This window comes from Cynara cardunculus (assembly GCF_001531365.2).
Source record: "Cynara cardunculus var. scolymus isolate 2C chromosome LG 3, CcrdV1, whole genome shotgun sequence".
Lineage (NCBI taxonomy): Eukaryota > Viridiplantae > Streptophyta > Magnoliopsida > Asterales > Asteraceae > Cynara > Cynara cardunculus.
The window spans coordinates 34,289,089-34,300,577 of record NC_037530.1 but is presented as its reverse complement, the minus strand read 5'-3'; the positions used below and the strand labels follow the sequence as shown (position 1 = coordinate 34,300,577).

General features: G+C 35.7%; 1 pseudogene; it reads right to left on the bottom strand.

Moving 5' to 3' along the window:
• Window positions 1–6,263: 6,263 nt before the first annotated feature.
• Window positions 6,264–9,299, bottom strand: LOC112509187 (annotated as a pseudogene).
• Between the last annotated feature and the right edge of the window lie 2,190 nt (window positions 9,300–11,489).

The window sequence follows — 11,489 nt, the reverse complement described above, 5'->3', positions numbered from 1 at the left end:
ACTGAGATAAATAATAAAATGAAATATTAAAAACACGATGTATCTCGCTGCATTGCGCGAGTACTCTTCTAGTCATTAAAAAAAGAAAAATTGAAAAACTTATTTTTTTAATGACCGGGACCGGTTGGGACCAGGACCGACGGCCCATAACCAGTTACAATAAAGCTTGACCGGGCTCAACTTTCTCGAGTGAGACCAAGACCGGCTATGAGAAATCTTGGGACCAGTTGGGCCCGACCCGATACCATCACTAATTACAATGAAAAGACACCAAATATAATGGGTTCATCAACACAAAGAAAAAAAATTAATTCAACCATACTCTAAAAAAAACACCAAATTTATGGGGTACATATTAAAATAACAAATTTTATTTTAATATTAAACCATTTTTTACTACAATAACTATAATCCCTAAAAACGTATTATATCAATAAGTAATTGAGTAAATTACTTTCTTTGTCGTGGTTTGTTAAAATACAATTTCCATCCCTGTGGTTTAGAAATTACGGTTTTTTCATTATTGTAGTTTGTAATTCATTGCTATTTTTATCAATAAGATTTACAATTTTTTTTTTATCTCTGTAATTTACAATTATTTGTTTTGGTTTCTCATACTTACAGGTAGGATTTAATTTATGGACGAAAATAATATATTGCAAATCATAGAGACGAAAATCGTAACTTCTAAGTTCTAAACCACATGAACGAAAATAGCAATTATTAACAAACCATAATTACGAAAATCATAATTTGCTGTAATTAATTAGTAATTAGTCTATTTAAAGAAGACTTGATGTACAATTTATTAATTAATAAATTTTATATTGCAAAAAGAAAATTACATTAATTCGAATAACACAAATTAAAACATGATTAAAGAACATAAATTACATTTTTGAATATTAATTTATACAGTAAATATAAAAACAAAAATATTAAATAATTAATATTAGAAATAATTTTTTTTTCTAATAAAACGATAATTATTATATATGTTTATTTTAATGTAAATATAATTGTCATATATTATGGGCCGTTTACCAAATACTTACCCGATAGAGTCGTCCCCCTCACTTACCGAGTAAGACTCTTGGTTCTTGTCTCGCTCTTTCCGAGTAAGATTCTTGGTCATTACCATATTCATCCGGTGAGGTAACGTGACTTGATAAGCGCTTACCCGAATAAACATTTGGTAAACGGCCCCTTAGTTTATAGGAAAATGGTGAGGGCCTTGAGATTGCCGTGTGAAACATCCTACGACATTAATTCCATTTAAAATAATGGACCGACAAAAGCTTTCAAACTAGTAAAATGGAAGACTTATTGATCGGTTGAAGCTACTTTAAGAATCTATAAAAAGAAATTATATCTTAAATGTTATCGACGTTGTTATATACAACCATCATAATGTCTAAGGGGCTGTTTGTTTGGCTTTTAATGGTTACATTAAGAGCCAACCTCTTAATCGGTAAGAGGTCAAAGTTGTTTGGCAAAAAAAAGAGGTTTTTAATGGTTACAGTACCCCTCTTAACCATTTTGCATCTGGGGCTTCTCTAAACCATTCAGATTGTTCTTTTTCCAACTTTGTCCTCTCTGCCAAGCTTTCCTCACACGTCGCTCATAGCCCCTCCCCCCACCCTCTCGTCGCCGGTCTTCAAACCCCTCCCCCCACCCTCTCGTCGCCGGTCTGCAAATCGCCACCCCCACCCTACGATCGTCGGTCGGTCTTCTTCTTCCAGCAGGTCTCACGTCGGCTTCTTCCAAGGCCGTCTGTCGTCTCCGTCTGTCGTCGTGGCCTCTCGTCGCCGCTGCATGTCGCCGCTCATCGCCAGTCGCCTCCATCCTTTTCCTCGCTTCAGGTATTATTCTGCCCCATTGTTTTACTGTATGTTGAAACAACAGATCTTAAAATACCAGGAAACAAACATAAATTTCAGGAAACTTATACCAATTGTTATTGATTATCAAGCCTGGTTATACCCCATGGTATTTGATTTTCCAGGAAACCAACAAAAATTTTATGGGTTATGCACTGTATGTTGAAATTTCATGGGGTTATGCTTTATCTTTTCACAAGCCTGCTGTATGTGCACTGAAATTTCATGGGTTTATGCACTGTATGTTGAAATTTCATGGGTTTATGCACTGAGGGTTAAAATGGTAATTTACTGCCATTCAGAAAACAGTTACCAAACAACATTATTTCATTCAGCACTTAACCATTCTGGCCTTTTTAATCATTCTGACCACTTAACTATTTTGCACTAAATCATTCAGCAACTGCCAAACAGCCCCTAAATTCGAGTTTGTACGAATTTTTTTCCTGGGTTTAGCTCTTGAATGGTATTATCATGTTTTTGAATCTTTATAAACTAGTTGTGTACCTGTGCAATGCGGCGGGAGCTGTGAATTTTAACGATTTTGAAGTTTCACTGGTTTTATTAAAGAAGATTTAACGATGATATAAGTTACACTTGGTCTTTACATATTAATAAAATTTGAATAAATAAGAGTTATGGTTCCAATTACAGTCTATCGATGAAAAAAAATTGTATGACAGTTTAAAATCCAATATATTTAAAATCCAACATATTTAAACAACTCCACAAATGTGTTTGATTTACACCAAGAGCAAAGAATCAAGAGATCGAAAGCGAGACCGAGAGTTCTAGAGCAATTGAATGAGAGATGAATGAGAGAACTTTTAATAACTCATGGTGAATATCAGTTTGAATCTCACTTTAGGGGATGGGGAGAAGACATAGAGGTATGAAAAGGTGAATGCATGAGTGAAATGTGTCAAAAGTATCTTGGGAACATGAAAAGGTAATAATATGCATTGGTAACTTGTACTATATGTTATTTTAATTGTAGATTAAAATTTTTTAAGTTTGAATGCATAAAGTAGTAGTACTTAATGCATTATGAGTTGTTTTTAAGACTTTGTTGCATAAACGTATAGTACTTTATGCATTAAAAATTGTTTTTAAGACTTTTGAAAAATTTGGTTTATAAGATAGTATAGATAATGGATGATATTTTCACAATGCTCTTGATAATGGATGTCTTATAATGGATTATTTTCTTGTCTCGTGAGATGAATTTGGTAGGGATGGATATGATACGATACCGTTTTTTTTTCCAATAGCGTGTATCGATTAACTGTAATTGGTACAAGAAATCTTGTAACATGTATCAACCAATTTTACTTGGTACCGACTAAATTGGTACCTAATTTTTTCAATTGGTACATGTTGGTAATGACTTTGTATCAATATTGAAAAACTCGACATTGACGGCTTCTTGCGGCACTGGGGGGGACCCAATATGTGGTTCCGCACATTCATCACATATTTCTCGTTCTCGCTTAAAAAAGAAAACACATAAAGAAATGACTGAAACCAGGTTCACCTATAAATTAATGATGAGGACGTTGTTTTTAGCTTATGAATGTTAAAATACAATGAACAACATCGAATAACGGATGAGAACTTTGTTTTTAACATACGAATCATGATGTACGAACCAAACGAATGACGGAAACTTTGTTTTGATTCCTGACCTTGAGTAACTTAACACTTAGGGTGTGTTTGGTGCGCAGACATGACATGACAGAACAAGACAGGACATGACAAGACAGAACAGTTGTTCAACGTTTGATAAGACATGACAAGATAGGACATAACTGGTTAAAATGACCAATTTACCCCCAGTGAGCTGTTTAGTGTTTTTTTTACTAAATAATCAATATAAATGCTTACAAATACTATTTAAAAATACCAAAAAAATTTCAAAATAATCTTAATTAAAAACTCACATTAATAAATCAAAAGATTTAAACATCATATTCACCAACAAAAAGTGAAATGTTTACCAAAAGACCTAAAAACAAAAGATCAAATGTTTACAATTGTGTACCAAAAGACTTAAACACAAAAGATCAAATGTTTAAGAACCAACATCACATGTCTAACTTTTTTAAGATGGTCGTCACAAATTTTGGCTTCAAAGTAGCATTAATGTTATTCCATAGGCGTAGTTGAATCGGGTTATCGGCAAAGTACATGCTAATAGCAATAACTTGATCATCATCAAAACCCATGTTGGTTAACTCATCGGGCATAGTTTGTAAACCCGGAGTACCAACAACCGATACCAACTTACCCATTTCCTCGGATAACGAATTTAACCCCTTCTCAATCACCTTGATTGCATCTTCAGAAACACCCGTTTTTCTCTTTCTTTTTTTAGATGATGCTTCTACATCTTGTGGAATAGAGGATGCAAAAGCGCCATTAGAAGGAGTAGTCAAAGGCACGTTCAATTCCTCAGTATCAGCCCCGACTTCACTTTCAAGATTTATGTGCTCCAATGCATCTGCGGCAGATTCTGCCATCGATCATGTGGCTCGATCTTTTCCAAATATTGTCTTCAGTCGCTCATATTGAGGAAACGACTTGTTGGCAATAACAAGGAAGTCGATTGAAACAGTCGATTGAAATCGGGATGAGAAGTCGGCGATTAGAAGTCGCGTACCTGAGTATGGAGAGAGGAGAAGCGCCGATTGGAAGTCGATTAGAAGTCGCCGATGGAGTTGCCGCCGATAGAGTTGAAGGAAGCGATGGAGGCGGATGGAAAGGGGGGTTAGGTCTTCATGCGATGAGCCGGGTGGGGAAAGGGTAGTGTGGTAAAAAAAGTTGTGTTCCCCTTAGTTCTAGGGGGGTAAGGGTGAACAAGCGTGTCCCATTCTTGTCCTACCTAGTTCTACTTAGTTCCACATAAAGCCACACCAAATGTAGGACAAATGTGTTCTGTCATGTCCTGTCCCACCCTGTCCAGCGTACCAAACACACCCTTAATGCTTACTTGGTCACATATGATGTTCTTTACCAACAATCTTACTATGTCGTCAAAGACCTTCCAGCCTAGTGGTAACGGCTTGGACATGGCATAGTCATGAACCCGAGTTCGAGCCCTGGGAGGGGAGTGTTGGCGACATTTAAGTGGGGCCATGCTTTGCCTCCAAAATTGCCGGGGATTAGTCGGGCTTTGGCCCGGACACCCTTCCGAAAAAAAAAATCTTACTATGTCATTTTGCCAACGAGAATCTTACTATGTCATTTTGCTAACCGAGAATCTTACATGGTAAGTGAGGATAATGAAATTTACCCGGTTGGCACTTACCGAGTAAAAGATAGTGGACRATTTGTTGTTTCTTTGCGCTGCAAAACTTGGGACATATATGTCAACAGCTTAACGAGCTTAATAGGATTCACAATTTATTCGCTCAATTATACATAACTGTTTAGAAGTGGTTTGTGTCTTTGTGATATGGAAAGTAACTTGTTCAATAAGTATCCAGGGGAGAATTTTATGTAGAAAAAAGTTTTTTTTTCCAAAGGTGTTTCTTCTAATTAGAAAAACGCTCATTCCATTTATTGAAAAACCACCCCAAAAAAAAACATTCTCAATCTATGCAGATAGATTAATTTATACAGAAACTCCATCCACTAAGGGGCCGTTTACCTAAACACTTACGCGGTAAACACTTACTGGTAAAATTCAACACTATCGCTTACTTACCGGGTAAGATTTTATTCATTAAAACGCATCATATGCAACAATTTATCCTGGTAATTGCTAACCATGGTAAGAGTCCTCGTCCTCACTTACCGGGTAAGACTCTCGATTCTTGTTTTCGCTCTTACCGGGTAAGATTATTAGCCCTTGTCATATTCATCTGATAAAGTAAAATGACTTAATAAGCGCTCACCCGGATAAGTGTTGGGTAAACGGCACCTAAGACTTAATTGAAAACCAACCAAACAACCCTTTTATCGATTTCTAAACATAAACCAGGTAGGATCCACACCGCAAACCACCATCAAATCTGTAACTATATGAACACATTTGAACTTATAACGGCTAGTAATTCATTATATCAACAAACCCTCATTTACCAATTATTAGTTTTTAACATGTATTGCAAGATTCTTGAGTAGCTTTTTGAAGTATATAATATTTATATACGACAAATGTAACAAATAAACTCACACACTCTCCTCACCTATGGTGAGGTTTGAACCCCTGACCTCCTAGAAGGCCAAGGGCTATGATACCGCTAGGCCAAATGCCCTTTTGGTGATTCTTGAGCAGCTTTGAATTCATGAGACTTGGGTTATCGGAACACTGCGAGTGTTCACCCGATTTGTCACGCGTCTTGCCTGCAAACACGTTTTATAGACCGATTAAAAGAAGATCTACTTGAACAAGAAGCTAATAACATTAAGAACTTGGTGTCCTACTTCTAGTTCCCAATTTGTACGCATGGTGATTACTAAAAGCAACAACGCTTGAACCCCGCTCCCACATACGATCCCGATCCATAGACCCTACGAACAATTTTTTCAAAATCGACTTCCAAAGAACAAGAAAAAKAAAAGAGAAATGAACAAGAAATTGAACATCACCTTCCCTTCCAAATGGTACACAAATGTTAAAACGATGGCGCAAGGTAGGCCAACAACATAATAAGCTCCGAGGTTCACCAACRTGCAGATCTTTTGCCAACCACATCCTCTCGCAACACCTTGTTTTGGACTACAAGACTCRTTAGTGTTTATGGTTCWAAACCATTAGAACCAACTATTCATTTATTATTCATAATGAATATATCTAAATATTCATTATGAATATCATGAATTTCATATTCATCATGAGTAATTGGTTCTCATGAGAACCTTCCCATGGTTCATGAGGTATTTGATTGATATAAAGATCTACATGGTCTAATTAACCTGATAATACGCCTTGGATTCCATCCATGACGTTGGATAGAGCAAGCACGGGCATAACTAATGACACATAGTTCAYGAGTTCAGGTTCATCGGTGTACAATTTAGCCCAAAYCCCACGAACCGCCACTAGAGCTAGGCCAACCAYGAGTACTTCTGTGATTACTAGCGATAAGGCGACCCCTACCGCTAATTTTGCAGCTTTGTGTTCTCCTGCTCCAAGTTCGTTTGAAACTCTCATGCTGTGGGTGTTGGGGGAACAGTAAATGTAAGTTAGTAACTCGAGCACTCAATTCAACACGCGCAATTTCTTTTCTGTCAATACGTYYTACAATTTGCACTTGAATTTCTTTCCTATATGAAGGTTTTGTAGATGTGTCTGCGGATACTCCATCATTTCCTCTAAGAAGCAACGAAACCGGCGTTTATAGGACACCAAATAAATTTAAGGGGTCGTTTACCAAACACTTACGAGAGTGAGCGCTTACCAAGTCACATTACCTCACCGGATGAATATGGTAAGGACTAAGGATCTTACCCGACAAGGATGAATATGGTAAGGACTAAGGATCTTACCCGACAAGAGCGAGACAATGACTATGAGTCTTACCCGGTAAGTAAGGGCGACGACTCTTACCACGGTAAGCGCTTACCGAGTGAATTGTTGCATACAATGTCGTTTTGATGGATTAAAATCTTACCCGGTAAGTAAATAATTGTGTTAAATTTTACCGCTAAGCACTTGCCGGGTAAGTGTTTGGTAAACGGCCCCTAAATGTCATAATAGACTACTTTATAGGACTTGGATCAACAATTGTGCGTCCTATACAAAAGTGTTACAATAAGTTGATATGACACATTTGAGGATCTTAACAAGTTCTTTTAGTACACTTTAGTCTTTTCATATGACATTGTATGAAAAATATGTCTTATAAAAAGAAGTGGCGGACGACACTTTATTTCAAAAATGTCCTAAAAACGTACAACTGTTTGGTCCTATAAGAACTTGTTTTATAAACCTGTCTATTAGAACATTTAGACATATTTGACGTTCTATAAAATCGATTTTGTTGTAGTGAAGGGAGGTGTTGAGAAGGGGTGGAGGATCGTAAAGCGTACCTAACTGCATTGCCGAAACCAAAGGGAATTCTGTAGGCAAGCGAAATCGTGCTAAGGCTGGGAGAAAGAAGATATGAAGTTAGAACGGAACCCAATCTTCAGGTGAAAGAACAACTAATTATGAAAACTTCACCTGATAGACATCATCGATGTTTCTAGCTTCGGATTTGGAAGAATTCCGGACAGTAAAACCAGAAACTCGTATGCCAATACTCCAAGCTTATATATATGATGAAAATAAGAACCGAAAGAAAGTATATTTTAGCTTGAAAGAAGCAAAAAAGATGGGCCGAAARCAAGAATCATTGAAACTAACCAGACCATGAGAGCAGAAGGTATGCCTAAGGCAAGAATTCCAGCAAGATCATCAAGACCCTCTTCAGAAAACCCAATCCATGTTCTTTTGCAGGTACGTGAATTCATGATATAAACACCCAAAATCACCACGTTTATCCAGTACGAGATGGCAACAGAGARAGCAGCACCAGAGCTACCGAACCCAAATCTGGAAACCAAGATCCAKCAACATAACACATGAAGTAAGCTTGCAAATGCAGTGCTTATCATCAATGGCTTCACGTTGTTTTGAGTCTGCAGGAACCTCATTTGGCATTGGAGTMGACCATAGGGAAAGATGCTCGGGATCAGCCAACGTGCGTAATTTCCAGCATTTTYTGAGATCTCTAAATCTTGTCCAAAATATGTAAAGATTTGGCATGTGGATCCCCAGATTAGAGAAATTGGAATGCCCATTAGCATTAGTACAACCATAGCTCTCTGCAASTATAYACCAARCATTTGAAACTGTTTTGCACCAAAAGCTTGCCCACAGAATGTTTCTAATGCACTTCCCATGCCCATCTGATCAACAAATGAAAGCAATCAACTTTAATGAGATTGACCCACCAAAAAAACCCACATTAATAGGCACCAAGCAACAGGTCTTTTCCCCATAGGCCGCCAATTCGACTCTCTTCAAGGCCATTGGGGATTTTCCTAGCTTTTATCTTCAGGGTCCCATAAGATTAGTCAAGTTGTGTGCAAGATGACTCTGACACCCACACGGTTATCAAAAAAAAAAAGAGAAGAAAAAAAGAAACAGATCTTTTTCATTACCATGAAGGAGAAACCAGTCACACTTGCGAAAGAAGTGGCCATAGATGCARCAGAAAGGGAGAGCTCTCCAAGGTGGCCTATGAACATAATTGAAATCAGCAGAAAACTATACTGAAGAAAGCTAACCACAATAAAAGGACCTGCTAATATCAGTTGTTGCTTCAGTTCTGCAAAAATCTCCARTATGCCAAACTCCAACCTGTACTTGGATTTTGGGATAGTAAAAGATGATTCAAGAAGAGGTCTGAAGTATTGTTCATGATCCATTTCTCTCAGGTTTTGTCTTCTGGCCTTGAAACTAAAAAGACTCGATAAGAAATGGACCAAATTCGGTTTGATTGCTATGATATAGAATAATAGAATGGTTTCAAACTTAAATAGAAGAATCGACAATAAAAGTATGCAAACAGTGCAATATGGGGAAAAACATGGATGAACTCTATTACTATACGGTCAACATCAGTAAAAAGAAACTGCAGAATCTCCATATCATGATACAAGACTTTAGCCATTAACAACTTGTGGTGATAGAAGGGATTTCTTTAACTGCATATAAAGACATCATGTGAAAGTGAAACACATTTATGGTCATAATCTTCATGAGCATGTTTTCTTGCTTAAACCACACCAAGAATGCCCAAGCCAACAGTTTTTAGTTTCTTCTTATTGTAGCCAACAACACCCAAACTTTTAACTTTCTTTGATCAATGTGCTAGAAACCACCTCTGATACCATTTAGAATATGTGGAACCCCTTCAATCATCTTTCTAACAGAACCCTGCAAGGGAGTTTCTTACATATATATAGGAAAGTTCAATTGCAACACCTTTTTTCTACTGTGAATGTGATCATTCATAAAGAATAACCCGTTAATATATGGACACATGGCGTGCTCTCCTTTGTCCCTTGTTTCACAATGGAACTTGGCTTTTTTAATTTAACCCGTGTCTGGCTGATGTGGGACTCCAACACATGCATCGTTTTGCACACTGATCAAAGCATGACAAACCCTTTTAAAAGATTATTCAAGCATTAAACTTTTGTGAAAGATGATAATGAATACAAAGAAGAATCTAATTCATGTATTTTAAAATCTCTGCTGACAAAGAACACATAAACCAATACAGTCAAAATGACATTGGCTAAATTTGTAATTGGCTCCTCTAAATTTTAAATCACAATTTTTTATGGATTCATGTAAAGGTATGAACTGATTAGCCTAATAGGCCTGTTTACACTTTAATCATCTGATAACTTTTCGTACAATTTGCATTATTGAACTCAAAAGCAAAAGAACCATCCACCTGTTACCTCATTTTGCACCACAAGAAGGCAGATCGTTAGTAGATACAATCTACTCATTAATGAAGCTAGTGTTTTGCTTCAAAATGACCTGACCTAGCTTTCATATTTCTAGTTAATAAGCCTTATATATATATATATATATATATATATATATATATAGGACGTTTCAAATGTAACTTATCACATTTGTACAACCAATGTAACTCAATCAATTGAGATACTTATGGAAATGACGAGAGTTCATTTATTATGATTTGAATATTTATGGAATATGATTAGGATTCATTAATAATGATCAATACTTTATATTAGAAAAACAATCTAAACTTTTATGAAATCACATATTCATCAAATTAAATAGACTGTTGAAATTTAGTTGTATTGGTTGTACAAATGTAAAAGATTGCATAATAACTCACATCTATATTTATATGAAATCACCATCTAAAAAGAAACATTTGATTTCAAGTGTTTTATGAAAAGGTTATTTATTTAGCATAAAGTAGGTACCCAGATCATTTATAATGGAGTTTTTTTGTCGAGATTCCTTTTGAGGGTTTTACAAGAACTTTTTACCGTGGGACAAATGTTCTTATACAGTTACAAATTCTAATTAGAATTCAGGTGTTTGAACAAGAACTCGGGTTCTTACATACATTCCTTTTTTTGTTATTATTTTTAACCATTTTATTTTCTTTTAATATATCTATAAAACATATAAATTAAAATTGATTAAAAAATATAAAATAATTATTATAAGATATATTTTTTTAATTTTGTTTTATTTTTCGTTTTTATACAAGTTTTTGTATTCATAGGTTTAATTTTTAATTATTTCATTATATTATTTTGTCGAAAAGGTAGATAATCTAACACAAATATTTCAAGGTTCTACTCATGAATTCCAATAATATCTTCAACGAAATTGTGAGTTGCGCTCAAATGAAGTTCGCCGTCAACTCCACTCCTACTTGGTTGAACATATTTGGTCGAATCGAGATTACAAGTGATGTATGTTATTATTTATTATTTAGTGTTACTTTTTATAAATATTAATATTTGTGTAATTTTGCACCTTTTCTAATTGTAGTATAAAATTATGTTTATGCTTTAATTAATTTTTCAAATATATTAACAAAAATATAAAGTAAC